Source organism: Rhipicephalus microplus, chromosome X (genome assembly GCF_043290135.1).
Source record: "Rhipicephalus microplus isolate Deutch F79 chromosome X, USDA_Rmic, whole genome shotgun sequence".
Taxonomy (NCBI): domain Eukaryota; kingdom Metazoa; phylum Arthropoda; class Arachnida; order Ixodida; family Ixodidae; genus Rhipicephalus; species Rhipicephalus microplus.
In genome coordinates, this window is record NC_134710.1 from 351,681,589 (window position 1) to 351,697,545 (window position 15,957).

Consider the following 15,957-nt stretch of genomic DNA (forward strand, 5'->3'; position numbering starts at 1 on the left):
GAGCTGACCCGTTCCACAATTCCATCACAGGCTGGGCCTTCTTAACGGAGAAACGTGTCGAAGTTGCTGAACTTGCCTGGCTGTTTCCTTTTGCATTTTGGTGCATTTGAATGTGATCCACCATGTTGAGGCAAGGATTCCACTTACAACTGGCAAGGGATTGGAAGCACGCTTGTAATACTTGACACCATCATATCTAATACGCTGGTGCTAAGGCACTAATTCCAGCTGCTTCAAGGAACATGCCACTAGCATTGCTGCCATTGTTCACAGGCAATTGCACTGTTAGGTCCCTGCTGTATTTTGGGGGGAGATATAAATATTGTGGGCATTCTTAACGATGTGCACAGGGTGTTCGATAAGAAAGGGAACACGTTAATCAATATGAAAGCAACAGTTACTGCTAAAGCATAATTTTAAACCTCACTCCCCCAACGCTTCTCAAGTAGCTTTTCCCTGCTGAGAACCTGTTACTTTTTACAATCTATCGACGGTTTTGGTGTTTGTAAACAAACTGGCTTGGGTCGAACGGCCTACCCCAGAAGACTTCCGGTGTGCCACTTTCAGTAATGCTTTTTTAATGGTCCCGATAGTCTTATCGTGGTGTGTTTAAGTTTGTTGCTCTATTATTTCAGGTGCATTCCTTAGGATGTGTTTAAAGCAATGTCTAACGGCTACACGAAGGGGCTTGACATAGTATACGTGAGGTACAGGCTGCAGGTAACACTGCTTGCTCGGCCAACGAGTGTCACGCGAAATACCGTATTTACTCGCATAATGAACACACTTTTTTTCTCGAAAAATCGAAGCAAAGTTGGGGTTGCATTTATTATGTGGGGCACATTTTATGAAAACTTTTTTGGGAGGAGCGAAAAATGCGATAATGCAAAATAAAGTTAGGTTGCTTAGCCTTTCGCAATTTACATATGCCTACACTGCTTGGAAACAGCTTCTTTCTTGCACTTTACTCATCTTCGGTGGTTGATGGCGCTATCTTCTGCAAGCTGTCCCTGGGCCGCCCACACACGCCATAAAAACGTTTTGGGGCTATCTTAACAGCAACAGTGGTATCTGGTGCGATCTCGAGGGGCGTCCAAAAGCGTGCGCTACGACGCTACAACGAACTTTGCTAACTTCACGACAACCTCGCATGATGACCATGATGACACCATTGACATTGCAGCAAGCACGATGAGGTCGTGGTAGCAAGTAACCAACATTGCAGCAAGCTACTCATAAAGCATCAACACAAACCGTTGATAACAAGATTAACGACAAAATACGGCCGCCGCCTTGCTTCTACATGAAAAGTGCCTGTATGCGTCGATAACAATTGCGAAGCGAGGATCGGGTGATTTTTTATGGTTTTCCAGAAACCTGCAAATTGATAGCGATGAATGACTTTTCGCGACAGCAAATCCTGCCGTTGTCGTTCGAAAATCGCGTGCAGATGTTCGGGCTTTATTTGGAGAGGGGGGGGTGGGGTGATTCTAGAAAAAGGTGGAAAGGTAAGAAAAAGGGGTGTGGAGTGCACGGTAACTGTCTCTTATGTGAGGACACCTCAACTGATACTCACAGTGGAACGGGAAATGAAGGGACAGTTAGAGTGAAGAAAAAAGAAAGTAGGCTAAAAAAAAGAGATGGGGGGGGGGGGGGGTCGCAGGAAGCGACCTACGTGGGTTGCACAGTTTGGTGACCTTCGCTGTGTGCTTATCAGCTGCGATGTCTCTACTCTGGCACTGCTCCTGAACTCTACTGTGGGGCACAGATATGACAGGGGACATGGGGTGCACAGATAGAAAGAAAAGCAATAGGCACACGGCAACAGGCGTAGGGGGAGGGAGTGAGCCGAGGTGGATGAGGGTGGTCGGCAAAGTAAATAAAGACGGAAGAGATCCAGCGGGTGAAGAGGCGCCAGGTGTCAGTTACCGAGACTCCACCGGATGAATGTAGGGGGTTCATTTATCATGCAAGTGCGTTCATTACACAGGTATGATAAACTATTGCTCGAGGTGTTCTAATGAGCGCGGCATTCAGCTGCGTGTTATCTATAACAGTGGCCAACAGAAAATGCATAAACTTCAGCAGAAGTTTGTCAGCGAACTTAATTGGGCTAGTTGGATCTGCATGCTGACGATGTAGATATGCTTTTTGTAGACTTGAAAATGCACACCTGACTTTTCCCTGTGCGCGTCTTTAAAGCGCACCCAAATCATCGATATGCAAAAGAAGAGTCGCCCGATCTATAGTGAAGTTGTTCAATAAAGCTTTTCGACTAGAACTGAAAACCTGCCTCCTGTTGAACCACCAACATAATTGTGTTTTCATCTAAGCACACAACCTCGGGATAAAACGCTTATTTCTGTGCCTGTGTCACACCTGGCACTTTTTATAGAGATCAGCGGCGATCGGAATCACTCGCGATCCTAAGTGTTGGTGTGACTGAGAAATTATATAATGTACTGATTATGTAATAACGTCGACTGCGGCTGGGTCACGCAAACTATTATGGCTTACTCACGAGTAAACTGTTCATGAATCAAACTTTCTACTGTCCATGGTACACCGAAAGATAAATGAGTTAGATTGTGGGGATGTTTATTAGCGGTAAAAAGACAGACGATAAGTTATTTGCTCACACAGATAAGAGCCCACTCACTGGCATTGCTCTGAAAAACAAAAAACTAATGCAACGACAACAAAATGTAGATACCGTGACGTACACTGCGCGGCGATTCATCTTGAGCACAGCTACTTAGTGTCCCACGTTGTTTCGAACAGTACACATCAATGATGTCGCTCAAACACCTTTGCAACAAATTTTCAGTGTTAGCTTTCACCAACGTTACTTGAACCAGGTCAGTTTCACAGCTCCCCGCGCGCGCCGGCACGAGCGGCTGACGCGTGAACTAATGGCGCTGCTGTTCCGTCTTGCTTCACATACCACGCCGCGCGTCGCGACGCGCGTGTTGCCGCTTAGACACGACAACACGTTTTCGGCGCTCGGTTGCTTCTTCGCACCATTATTTAGTGAACTGTCGTTCCTTACGAAAGAGTTCTAACATGTGACAAGAGCGCCAATAAACAATGCCTTATTGTTGTGCCCCGGGCCGTAAAGCGGCTACAGAAATGACATTGATCATCATTTCTTTGAGCCAACCTGGGATCGCGATGAGTTTAAAAAAAGCCACCCGCATGTTCCCGCGGAAAGAAGAGTGAGGGGGGGGGGGGAGGGTATCGCGTGTATGTTGCGTAATTGGGTATTGTTATTTCATGTTATTTACGGAATGATGAAAAAGCACATCCTTCAAGGAGTGTTTGGAGGCTGATGTTGGGTTGTGCCCCACTACTGGTTGAAGGTACTGTTGCTTTCAGCGCATCTACTCTGGTCAAGCAAAGCATAGCCTGAAATTTTTTTTTCGATGGGGAATTGGGCGGGGGGCACCTGCTTCATTTCGGGCAAGGCACCCCCTTGAAATGGTCATTTGTTATTCTCTATGCTATCGCGAAAAAAATTTCCGGGGGGGGGGGGGGCATGGGCCTGGTGTGCTACTTCTTGGCTATGTCTGGCATGGACACAAACTGCACTCTGTGTAACGAACCGGAAACGGTTGGACATGCTGTGAGTGAGTGCTGGGATCCGATATTCTTTTGGGATGTGGTACAAGAGACCCTGAAAAAATATCTGCCGATAACACCTCATGGCATACGTTATATTTCAATACAGAATGAGGGTGGTGTTCCATATAATATGACGCAATTACTGGGCCTTTACAGTTTCTGGATAAAACGCATGGCCGTGAGCCACATGGATCCTAAAGCAAAATCGGCACGGGAAACTTCATTGAATGCGTAATATGTGCGCAAGATAGATCGAACGTTTATATACCCTAAATATCGTATGCAGGTGTTTGATGAATTTGTGAAAATGAACCGTTCTTAAACCGTCAAAGTGGTGCGAGTAGACCAATATGGTTTTTATGAATATGTATTTATTTATTTCTCAATAAAAAGGTTCTAAAAAGCACACGCGTGCCTGTGTAGTAGAACTCCCGCTCTCCCCGCAAACTGCCCGGGTTCAACCCCCCCCCCCCCCCCCCCACACACACACACACGCTAGAGATGAGCCCATGCCAGAAAATGAAATAGGGAAGTCATGATCATGGAGTCGGTCGAGTGATTTTAGCGACAACGCATCTCCGGGCAGATCAGACGTCTCGTCAGCTACACCGTTCGCGCTCAATAAAGTGATAAACTTCTCGTTGCCTTCCGCGTGCAGGAGCCAAAAGTTAATCGATGATGCCGTGTCAGGGATGACGTGCGGTGTTTTTCTACTGCAGAAATCTTGCACCAAGAGCTGCTACTACAAAAAACTGTTATTGTGGAACGAGGTGGTAGCTCTTGATTGTGTCCACAACTATTAGTGTTCATCGTAAACACTGCACAGTGTTTACAAAGCGGCCTACTAGCTTTCTCTGCCTGTCCTACGGAGGCCACAGCTAGCCAGAAAACCTTCAAATGTGGTGAAAACCAGAAAACAAAAGGTCTGTAACCTCTCGAAGAGGTTTGCCCGTGCGGCTGCCTCAAAAAGGAAGAAACATAAGGAGATCCTGGCTCTTGAGCGAAAGCTTTCCGCAGTTTCGAATGAGGGAATCAAAAATACCCTTGCTGAGCTTCCTTATTTGCTAAGGCTTTCATTTATGACATCACTAATGTAACGAGTGTTCGGCAATAACCCAGCGAAATTATTCGAGAAATATGGCTAATACTTTAGCCATATTTAGCGCGAGAGTTGGCATGATAACTACAATTTTTAATGCCCTCATGAGAGAATTCTCTCGTGAGAAAGATGGCTGATAACTACACAATATTAAAAAATGCCACCTTGAGCAAACTGTATTTCTAAAAAGTGTTTTCATTACAGCGCAGTGGACATTTGGCTGGGAAATTTCGCAGGCCGACGAACACTGGAAAGAACGTGAAAGATGCACAGCTGATTACAAAATAAGCTACGCTTAAGATGAGCCACCAATATAGAAGGACGATCGCATACTAACAACTCGTCCTGTGTACTTCTATTCTGGCGTCTTGTGTTTCGAGCACTCTATTTTTATAATGTATTGCGAACTAGCGCCCAACACAAGCTTCTCAGGCACAGCCGATTCCGCCAGAAAACAGCGTTCCGGGCACTGTTTGTAAATAAATAGGTAAAGAAATAAATAATAATTAGTTTTCCTATTGGAAAGGCTCCAGAATTTTAGTGGTGATTAAGAAACAGATGTTTTACAAATTTTCGTTTTTGAAGTAGTTGAGTTTACCGCTCAAGTGTCAATGGCGATTCTCGGTTATCACACCTGACGAGAGCTGCGAGGAGAATGCGAATCACTCGCGCTGCAGCAGAGGATGCGCGTGGCTTGAAGCAAAATGGCACAGCAGCGCCACTAGTTCTCGCGTCGGCCACTACGGCCACTCCAGAGAGCGCGCGTTTACAGGGAGCTCCGAAACTGACCTGGTTCTAGTAACGTTGGCTTTCACGTTGTGCTACCCATTTCAGGCACCAGTACACACATATTTGCCACGGCTTCAAGACGAAAGTGACTGATGTGTTCCCAGTAACTGGGGGACTTCAACTATAGTGTAACGTCTGAGTATCGCCTCTGTGCCATAAGTCGGCACTCAGCTTTTTATGGCATTTAATGAAGTGGGCAGAACACACCTGCACGCTCTTATTGGGAATCCAGTTTTCTCACGTGATTGCTGCAATGTAGGCGCTCTTTCTATCGTCATCGGTAGTTCAGGCTTGCAGACTTCATCCTGGCTTGACACAGCTGTGCTCGAGTTGCGAGCTCTTCATCGGAATAATGTTATCTGCATAGAACATTGAAACACAACCAGCCGTGATCAAAAATGAAGGCTAAAACCACGCGAAAACAAGCTGAACCGGAAGTTTGGGTGTTTTTCGGTGAACGCATGACGTTGCCAGAGACCGGCAGGTGCTGACGAAACCTTCTATAAAGGTGATTTATTGCACAGGAGCTGTTGAGCGCCGGCCTACTTCCTCTTTATTACAGTTCTTTTCATTTCAGCAAAAAGCAGGAAGAGGTAATTGATTTCACTAATATATGAGCTGTTCAATTTTATATAAAATAGTCTCACACAGCTTGAGGATGCCGCGGCATTTCGTTCTGAAAGACAGACAAGCCCGCACCGCTGGACGCACACTTCAGACCGACATCATGAGCCAGAGTGCTAGTGACCCCTTCTTCGGAGAATATTGCCAAGTGCACTAGCGGTACTAGGTATTTCTTTAGCAGTGGAGGTGATCAGCTGCCACATTTCGGTTGTCTCGGCAGGACCTTTTCGGACTTCTTAAATTGTATCTGACTATGCCCCCTTATTGCATGGTGGCTTAAGTAAGAACAAATGCTAGGTCGGATGCTATTTTTAAAGCACCTCCAGAGTAATCAGCAAATGGTTTCAGTTGCAGTGCTGATAGCAGAAGTAGAACAGCTACGCCATTTGTGACATTGTGCGCCAAGCTTGTTTACCTACGCCATGCTTGCTTCGAACCACCCGTGTTGCGCCAAGCTTGTTTTTCAGCGTCCTGCTGTGCTGTAGCACCTGAATTTCTCCGCAAGGTGTGACAGCCATCTAGCCCAATGCTGCAAAACAATCATGTTTTCAATTTAATTTAAATTGTAATACTGTATTTACTCAAATCTAGGCCGACCCCGATTCTAAGCCAACCCCCCAAAAGTCTAAAGCCCAGAAAAAGAAAAAAAAATATCTCGAATGTAGGCCAAACGAAACAGCAAAGACAGCGTTCACAAAAAGAAAACATTCATTGCACATGAACATGCAAGAAAGCAGCTGGTTCATGATGCAAACAGCTCGAGAAATGTATACGGCCGGTAGTCCTCTTGTGCGTGTTTCTTTCTCGTTTTTTTCCGCGCTGCTTCTAGTTATTAGCATTATAAAGATGCTGCACTCATTCCGAGTCGTAGTTGCTGCTTCCCTCCTCACTGACTTCGTTATCACTGTCTTTGAACAGTGCTCAATCCTCGGTGCCACGAAGCGCATTGGATATATCACACTTCTTAAAAGAGCACACAATCAAAGTTCTCGGGTTGTCCCGTGCTGCAGCCTTTCCAGCGACACACATTTTTTTCGTCCACTTCAAAGTCCCGCTCGTCTTCAACATTGGATGGCGACTTCCCGGCTTGGACAACTTTTATAAGTGTCACTATAATGACACTGCCTGTTTGGCACCATTCGGCTGTGCCACACACAGACCACTCAAAGCGCGACTCGAAATGGTGGAAGGCTCACCTCAACACCACAACCTCCTCTATAAAGGGCGACCTGCTCAAACCGGCTCTTTCTACGGCTGCGGGTGACCCTAACTTTCAAGTTCGCGTGTTCACTTAGTTACCAAAAGTGCCGTGAAAAGCCACCTCAACTTACCCCCATATGCGCTCATAGCAGCCGATGCGACACTTTGAAAATGGCGTAGCTCACTTGAAATGGTTACCGTGTTGAGAATTTGCAGCAGTTGGTATTTTTTTCTCGATTGAGAAGCTTCATAAAGGCCTTTAAAACGTTGCTCTATTTCCCTAATGCATACAGACGAGGCTGAGAACATGAATTGGGTGCTCTGACCATATGCGGTTGCTTTGGCTTAGTGCAGTGGTTCCAACAGTTCCCCTTCCCAACACGGTTGCTTTGTGTGCACGCGGTAAAAATATTGCCTGCTGCCGCTCTGTGTTGCACATTCACGCGTCCTTCATCACAACACCTTCGATAATAAAACCGGCAATGTAAATGGGCATGAAAATGGAAGTGCTGCAGTGCATGATATGTGGTTCTCACAGGGTGTCACCCTTATCAATGAAAACATTGATGGCGCTTCATACTTGCCACATGACATTTGAATGTCCACATGGTTCAGAAGTGTCACGTGCGTCATCACAGAAGTAGAGATATTTAATGATTATTGTAGATGTGTGATTTACCCCACGCATTTACATGCAGATAAGTGTATAGAAAGTGCAATGTTAACATTTTTGTCTCTCAATGGTTGCACACTCAACCAGAGTCTCGGTTTCAATGTCGAAGCTTGTTGTCGCAAGTGTCATTACGAGTTGTGGTATCACATATTACATGGAATATAATTAGTTCCAGGCATACTTATGGATAAAGTATAGTGTAAGCTAGAAATATTATTCATCACCACACTTAATACACCTTTTCATGCACCAACATGGACCAAGCTAATTAGCTTGCCATGCATTTAGCTTGTTATGAGCACTGGCACTTAATGATTTGTCTAAATGAAGCCAGTGCACGTAGGGCGGAATGCTCGCATACATGCATGTTGACATGAAATCAGCCTGGGTACTTATGTAAAAGTATTTTGCTGCACTTTCCTTGAGATACTGTGTCGGTAATAACCCACCAATAAACACATTTTAAAGTCAGTTATTGCGGAAACTTATCCACGTTACAAGTAAAATATTCATGCAATAATTGTGAATGCCAGAACATTTTTTTTATTACAGGGGTGAGGCAGTTGTGCGTATTGTGCATTTTTGATAAGTTTCCGTTTTCCTGGGCCAAGCTGCTCCAAAAGAATAAAAATCGCGAAAATTGCACTGAATTGCTCCGAAACAACCTCTAAATCAACAGTTTTCATGCCAACTCAAACTTCACTGTGGAAAAAAGGTTACCGTATTTACTCGATTCTACCGCGCTCTCGATTGTAATGCGCACCCAGTTACCACGACGGAAAAAAAAAAAAAACTAAGACATCGATTGCAACTCGCACCCATTTTTCTCGTTGGCCCGCACGATCACACCACTCGGGAAAATGACTCCTTTCGAGAGCGTCTTCCGTTTAATTATGAGGTGCGGGGGAAGCTTGTGCCTATCTGACGTGCAACGGAGCATTGCTGTCACTCTAGTTTTACCGCGGCCCGATGTCAGCACGCGAAATTGCTTCGCCCCCTTCTCCCCGGCGGTTGTGGTGCCAGGCATGTCGAATTAAAGCGGCGTCTGATCGGCATTCCAGATTTGCCCAAGCAGGTAGCCGTTGTTGTGCCGCAAGTTTAGGACGAACCTCTGAAAACTGTGAAGCTTTTCTTCGTACTCCTCTCGAAACTTTTCGCATATGCAAGTTCGCCTTCGGAGGGAAAAGCTTTTCCTCTTCGCAAAGTTAGTTAGCCAGCAGCTGCTCGCTTTACACTGGCTCCGCATTAGCCCTTTTTCTATTCTAAAGGCTAACTGCATAGCCCGCACTTGAAGCAGTTCTGTCGTCACGGGCCGCTGTGCCGCTCGCTGCTCAAGCACATACTCGCCGAGCAGCTCTTCAATTTGCGGAAACCGACCCTGCTGTGGTCCACTGAAGCCTTTGCGTGAAGCTTTGCTGTCGACAATCTTCTGCTTTTGTTTCCGCCAGTCCCGCACGCACGTTTCGGGAACTCCGAACGACCGCGATGCGGCCGATTTCCGTCCGTCTCTACACACACGATGACTTTTCTTTTAAAAGCAGCATCGTGGTGCACTCGAGTTTTTGGAGTCGCTCCTTCCATACCGTTGACGCTAATGCTCTACAAAATGACGAACTCCTCAGCACACGTACGAAGTGCCGCGTATGGGAAACATATAGGCAGAAATGGCCGACGCGCCATGCCGATGCACGTTGGGGGCGGCCATTATGGAAGTGCCGATGGCAATAGAATGACCGTATTCATTTTTTTTCGTACTCGATTCTAACGCCCATGCGATTTATGAACTCACTTAACGGGAAAAAAGGTGCGCGTTACATTTGAGTAATTACGGTAAGTTGACTACATGATTTTCCCAGCAGCGCCAGGTACCAAAACAATAAGATGCGTCCAAGTGTGTTTTTTACTTTGCACTGTGATGAAGGCTTCCATGGTGCCTATGTCCTCTAGACTATTGTAGATATGCATGACCCCGCAAAAATGTGCTGCTGTGCATCGAGCGTGCTGCTTCTGCTAGCTAGGCTGTGTGTTCTGGCGCCACTGTACTTAGCAAAAACCACCTCATTTAGCCACCCTAAGCGAGTGCCATGCGTAGCGTGGTTGATTCCCAGGTTCTTTGTTGTGCGTAGTGCATTCCTCCCGGCGCTGCGGTTTTTATGTCGATGCTGCTGCCTGTGGTCACCATATGCACGCGTTTTGCCGTGAGCGAGTACCTTGTTGCGTAAATGTGGAGTCATGCCTTAAATGGGACGTGTCCCCTGGATGCTCTGGTGCGTGGGTTGTCAAATTGGGTTTGGTGAGTGACGGAACCCGTACAACCCACTCGGGGTTTACCCCAAGAGTGGGTTAATTAGCTAATTAATTAATTAATGTAGGTATATAGGGGAGTTTTTATTGCATTTTGCATTTAAAAAATGCCATCGCATGCCGAATGCACACATTGGTGTCTGCAAGTAGCGAGAGACCCACTTGGTAGCAGGATTAAAGACTCGTCCATAGTCCACGATATGAAACTAACACGATTTGCAAACCCGTGGTGCTCAAAATATAGGTTCAAACCAGTTTAAATGGACACCTCGGTGACTCATGACGTGCTAGTGAGGACATGTCACAGTTCTCGTAAATGGCGGTTTGCAATACTGCTCCGTTTTGTAATCAAAACTCACAAGCTCTTTAATCTTTAAGAAGCCTCGCTTCGTGCCGGCTTTGGGCTGCACGAGCTTTTAGACTTGGCTTTATGTTCGACGAGTGTTCTGGTTGGCGGCCGTTCCGCAGTGCTACTAGCATACATCTTCTTTTTCTTTTTCAACAAATCTGGTCATTTTGCGTTTGGCGGTTCGTTTGCGTGAACACGTTGCTTACTTGCGCTGCATTGTGCAAGCGCTTTACGCTAGTCGTGGAGTGGCGCAGGTGGCAATCACAGGTCTATGCATTATCTGGAGTTCTAGATCAACGGTGATGGCCTTCGATATTTAAAAAAATAGAACAAGCTAATGTGGGCAGTACTAACAATGGGCGGTTGCACTTGTCAAGAGGCGTTATCGCCTAGGACCATTCGCTTATCACTAGTGCCATACACACGGGTTTTTACTATGCGGCGAGGTTTCTTGGGTCTCGCGCCGCACCCTTGAAAGGGTAGCACGAGGTAGCCGCGAACAGTGGTGCAACGCGCTTTTGCTTAAAAGCTTGCAGTATACTCGGGGGGGTAGGGGGGGCTATGCTAACCTGCAACTCAGCAGATAGAGAAGCAGACGTACAAAAAGTGAAAGCAGTAATGTTCTAAATCATTTTCACTGTTCTTAAGCAAAGGCCCACTGTTACGTAACTACGGTTCTTGTGTGGTCTTATGTCTATTATTCTTTATTAGTGTGATGTGTTTTTGTTTTTCAAATGTTTCCAGTGAACCCAGTTTTCAAAACTTTTTTTTTAAATATTATTTCTCATGTTTGTTACAAGGGCTAGATAGGTCACGTGGAATGTAGTGCAGTTCACACCCGGCGATAATCTGTTCAAAAACTTTCTTCGAAGTATTTTCAGTGTAATGTGTAAATTAAAGTATGCACTTGTGGCCCCCTGTCGCTAAAGATTTGTTTTTTCAAGTTCCTAGGGCGACATATTAAATGCCACTAACTGCTCCAAAGCAAGGTTTGTCTGTTCCAAAATTGAAATTTTGCTGCTCCAAGAACTGCTCCCAATTTACTCTCAACCGTCTCACCCTTGTTATTAGCTTGGCAAGCTAAAACCTTGAGTTTCTTTACAATTGTGGCTCAATTTGAGTGCAGCAACTTCCTTTTGGCGTGTTTTTCAGTCATCTGGGTGGGAAAATTGGACAGGAACTTCAAAAGAATTAACAAATGCAGTTGTATATATTACACTGTTGTCCCTTTCACACTTAAAGGGTTCTTGGTGATAGATTGAAGCACAGCACACGTGAAATTCTGAAGTGGCATCTGATGAGTAAAACCGCCATTCGTGAGGCAGCAAGTACGAGAAGGCTGACGAAGCCGACGAAAGCAATGCTGGGTTATGATAGTCTACCCTTTTCAATGCCAACATATAGGGCGGTTGTCATTGAGTGAGACATAGGTGGTTCTAGTAGCAGAATGCACCCTTCGCACATGACGTTACCTTGAACCTCTCGCACAAGAAAATTCGCAATCAGAGCAAGTGTGATGTCCATTCACTCGATTTACAAAACAAAACGCTACAGTAAACCATGGTTAAATAGTTCATTGTTGCGACCAGTGCTGTCGCACTACAAAGCAATGAAAAGAAAAACAAAAAGGAAAAACCAACGGACACGGCAAACAGTGACAGCAGAACAACTACACGTGTGATGTTGCACGATGGGAGCAGGGGGCCTCAATGCGCTCGCCCATAGGGGTAAGTTGTCGCGCCACGCCTTGTGGTAACGCCTGAAAAATTACATAATAATAAACGCAAACTCGGCGCACAAGAGTGTTGCGGTGCGGGCAGGTTGCTAATTTTATAGAGGGGGTCATACTCAACACTCGCCACAAAGATCAAAATGGCGGCCTCACATGTGTACCTAAAAGCCAGGTGTTGGCTTGGCTACTAACGGCTATAATACCGTCTAGGTGGCACTAGTTGTGCACCATTGTGCTCAATGAAAAATGGTGCATTTTTGGAGTTTGATGCAGAAAAATTTGAAAAAAAGAACTATCGGCCTAGATTTGAAAAAGAATTGTGCTACGCGAAAGGCGCAGCACAGTCACAGCAAAAGCTAAAAGAGCTGCCTTTCAGAGCTTTTTCTAAACATTCATTGGCTAACTCCTGCAAGAACACTTGCTGGGTACCCATTACGGCATTAATAATAAAAATTCTAGGGTGGTAGGTCGGCATTCACTATGCTATCCTTCATCATTCTTCTCAGTAGCATGGTATCTGCTAAACAATTGCGAGAAATTTTGTGCCAATTGTTCATGCAGTGGCTGGCGACAATAAAGAATTATGCCTGAAGTGGGTATGCGCCACAGTTAATAGGTGATCAAGAACAAGCTTTCGTAGTGGGTTAAAGCATTGGACGACCCACTCAAAACACTATTCGTATTATGTGATGTCTGATTGTTCGTTTGCTATTCTAAAATGCTTAGTTACTCATAATCACGTAATTCATTTCCCAACATCAAGCCTGCCTAGTGCAAGTTTGTCAACAAGTCCGAAGCGTTGGTGTTGCGCAATGGTAGAATGCTGGGCTGGCACCCAGCGCACTCGGGTTTGAGCCCCACTGTGTCATTGGTACTAGGTTTTTTTGCTAATTTCGTGCAGACACCGGCGGCGGACAACTAAAGCGCTGCGTGAGACCCGAGTTGTAATCTCATAACAGCTTTCACTGTAATAAATACGGTAGTTTGGGTTTCGTCGAAGCTGTGATCGCTTGAGCAGTAGCTGTCAGCTTTGGTTCTGAAAGCACGGTTGCGTTTGCTGGAGCGCGTACTATCTCGGCAGGCATTGTCGCAAATGGCTCATAAACCCTTCTAGTGCTGTGTTCTCAATGCAAAGAGACAGTGTGAAAAGAGCACGGATGCAAGAGAGTTAGCTGCCAGCCTTACTATAGCATAATTTGTTGTTATAGCATTCATTGGCTTGCCCTTGCAGTGAAGCTGTGGTATTTTTGTAACTTCATGGCAATGTTCAGAAGAAAAAAAAGGAGGATGGTTACGGGCCTCAAAAGAACCAGGGTTGGTGCCCATCTTTAAACAGCCTAGCCAATGCAGGTGCACTGTACTATTCATTGAGCACATAGACGTATTCTCGGTTATTGTGCCCCTGTGCTTCGTTATACAGTTATACCGGCTCGGAAGTTGACACTCGTGTGTTCGGGTAAACAAAAATTAGCAGCTGTATATAGTTTAAAAAGTCACAGTTTGACTGCATAGGCAAAGCAATGAAATGCAGTAGCAACAAAATTGTAATGTTATACGAAGTGAGGCTGGCAGTTAGGTAACTCTTTTGGATTCAATCTTCCGTAACTCTACAAAACGCTGGTGTGAGAGAATACAGTCGAACCCTTTTGTAAGAGACGCTGATATAAGAGACAAATGGGTATAAGAAACACCAGTGTGCCTAAAGTAAAATACGGGTTGATTGTGATATGCATATATGGTACCCTGCTTATAAGAAACATCTGGTACAAAACACAAGAATTGCTGCCCAGAGTATGCCTCTTATAAAGGCGTTTAACTGTAATGCTGTGCCAAGGAGAGCAACACCTTTCGCATAGTCTCTTCAGAATGAGAGTGCAGCACGTAGAAGTGTATGCGAGCCACCCGCTGATGGCTGCCGAACTAGTACGCGCACCAAGGGTTGCAACGGCACACTTACAAGCAAACGAAGTTCACGGTTGCTGCTCGAGCGAGCCCCTCCCCGTACCCCTTGGGCCTTTTCATGCTCGTTCAAGACGTGTGGGGGGTTTCTTCTCTCTTCGACGGCAGGCTTTGTAACGTATGCTGTCAGGCTAGTTGGTGTGTAGCTGTGTAAAACATCGTTGGCACAAACTTGAAAGAAGACGAAAGAAGAGTCTCTTTTTTCGTCTTCTTTCAAGTTTGCGCTAATGGTGTTTTAGGCGGCGGGCTTCCTGAGCGAGGTGATGTCACTGCATGTGCCCTCCGATAGAGGCAGCCGGGCCGGCTCATTTGATTTCTGCTTCACCTTTCGTTGCCCCTGATCGCGCGTTTTTACCCACTAGTAGAACAAATTTGCGTGGGTATGTTATCGATTTGCACTTTATATGGGACATGATGGCGACATCAAAAACCTGGCAAGAGTGTTCATATAATCGCTATTGCAATAGTGACGCTATTGCACAATAAGCTTATTCTTTGAAAAATGTAGCATTGGACAAATCTCGCTTCAAGAGAGCTGGGAAATAAGGCTACATCTGTTTGAACATTTACTGTGACTGCTCCAAACTTGCTCAGAAAGAGTTTTGTGGTTGCCCCAAGCCTGCTCTAAGATGCCTTTCTGGATGCACCAAGCCTGCTACAAAAGACACTTTTTCCTACTGCCAGGACTGCTCCCAAACCCTTGCACTGTGTGGCACCCTTGCGATAGCTGCTGTGACGGTTAATGACCCAGCTGCTTACATTGTCCTGCCACATATCAAGGTCACTTATTTGAAGGGCAAGGCCTGAAAGAAATGGCACAATTTCGAATGACACATTTCAGTGTGCAGCACTTAAAATACATAGTTTTGCACTATGTGCTCTGGTGCTTTCACCGGATATCCTAAAGAAACTACAAAATAATTCTGAGTTAAGTCGATAAATGAGTCACTATTGAAATAGAATTTAGCACAGAGGGGGAAAATGTTAACAATATTTTGAAATTTTGTAACCCTGAAAATGCTCTAAGTATTTTACATATTTGGTACAGCAAACAGTCTGCACAGTGATGGAAGTAAGTATTGCCCCAAAAGAGAGATGCTGCTCTAAACAGTAATTTTTTTTTAGTAATTGCTCCAAACCTGCTCTGAAATGGCACTGAGAGAATGAGAATGATAAGCTTTTACTGTTTGACCAGCTCCTAAGTTTTAAATAAACTGAAAATAATTTGTATACTATCATCTCAGTGTGTGACTAGTGTGCAGCATTATCGACAAGAACTGGCATATTAAGCATATAGCTCGTTTGGCAGCTTTTTTTTTTTCAGCTATACATGCAGTCTAGTGTGTTGAAATGTGCAAATGAGCAGAATTGCTTTTATCTCATACAGGCGATCTTCTGCTTGTTTGGCAACAGTTATATGAGGCATGGTTACTTCTAAAATGCGGTACTCAGTTTAACTAGTTTGAATTGCCTTCTGCCATAAATATGAATATTTTAAATATATCACTCATTTTGCAGCACATTTTGGACAACCAGCCATCATTTTAATTGGTTGCTTCTTAAAATTCATATTTATTAGTGTCTATGAAATATATTTCATAATAAAT

At 45.0% G+C, this 15,957-nt stretch overlaps 1 protein-coding gene across 1 annotated transcript in view; it reads left to right on the forward strand.

The window, feature by feature from the left end:
• Larp7 (La related protein 7) overlaps nucleotides 1-15,957 on the forward strand; it is a 71,587-nt gene that overhangs the window by 10,031 nt on the left and 45,599 nt on the right. The window lies entirely within an intron of this gene.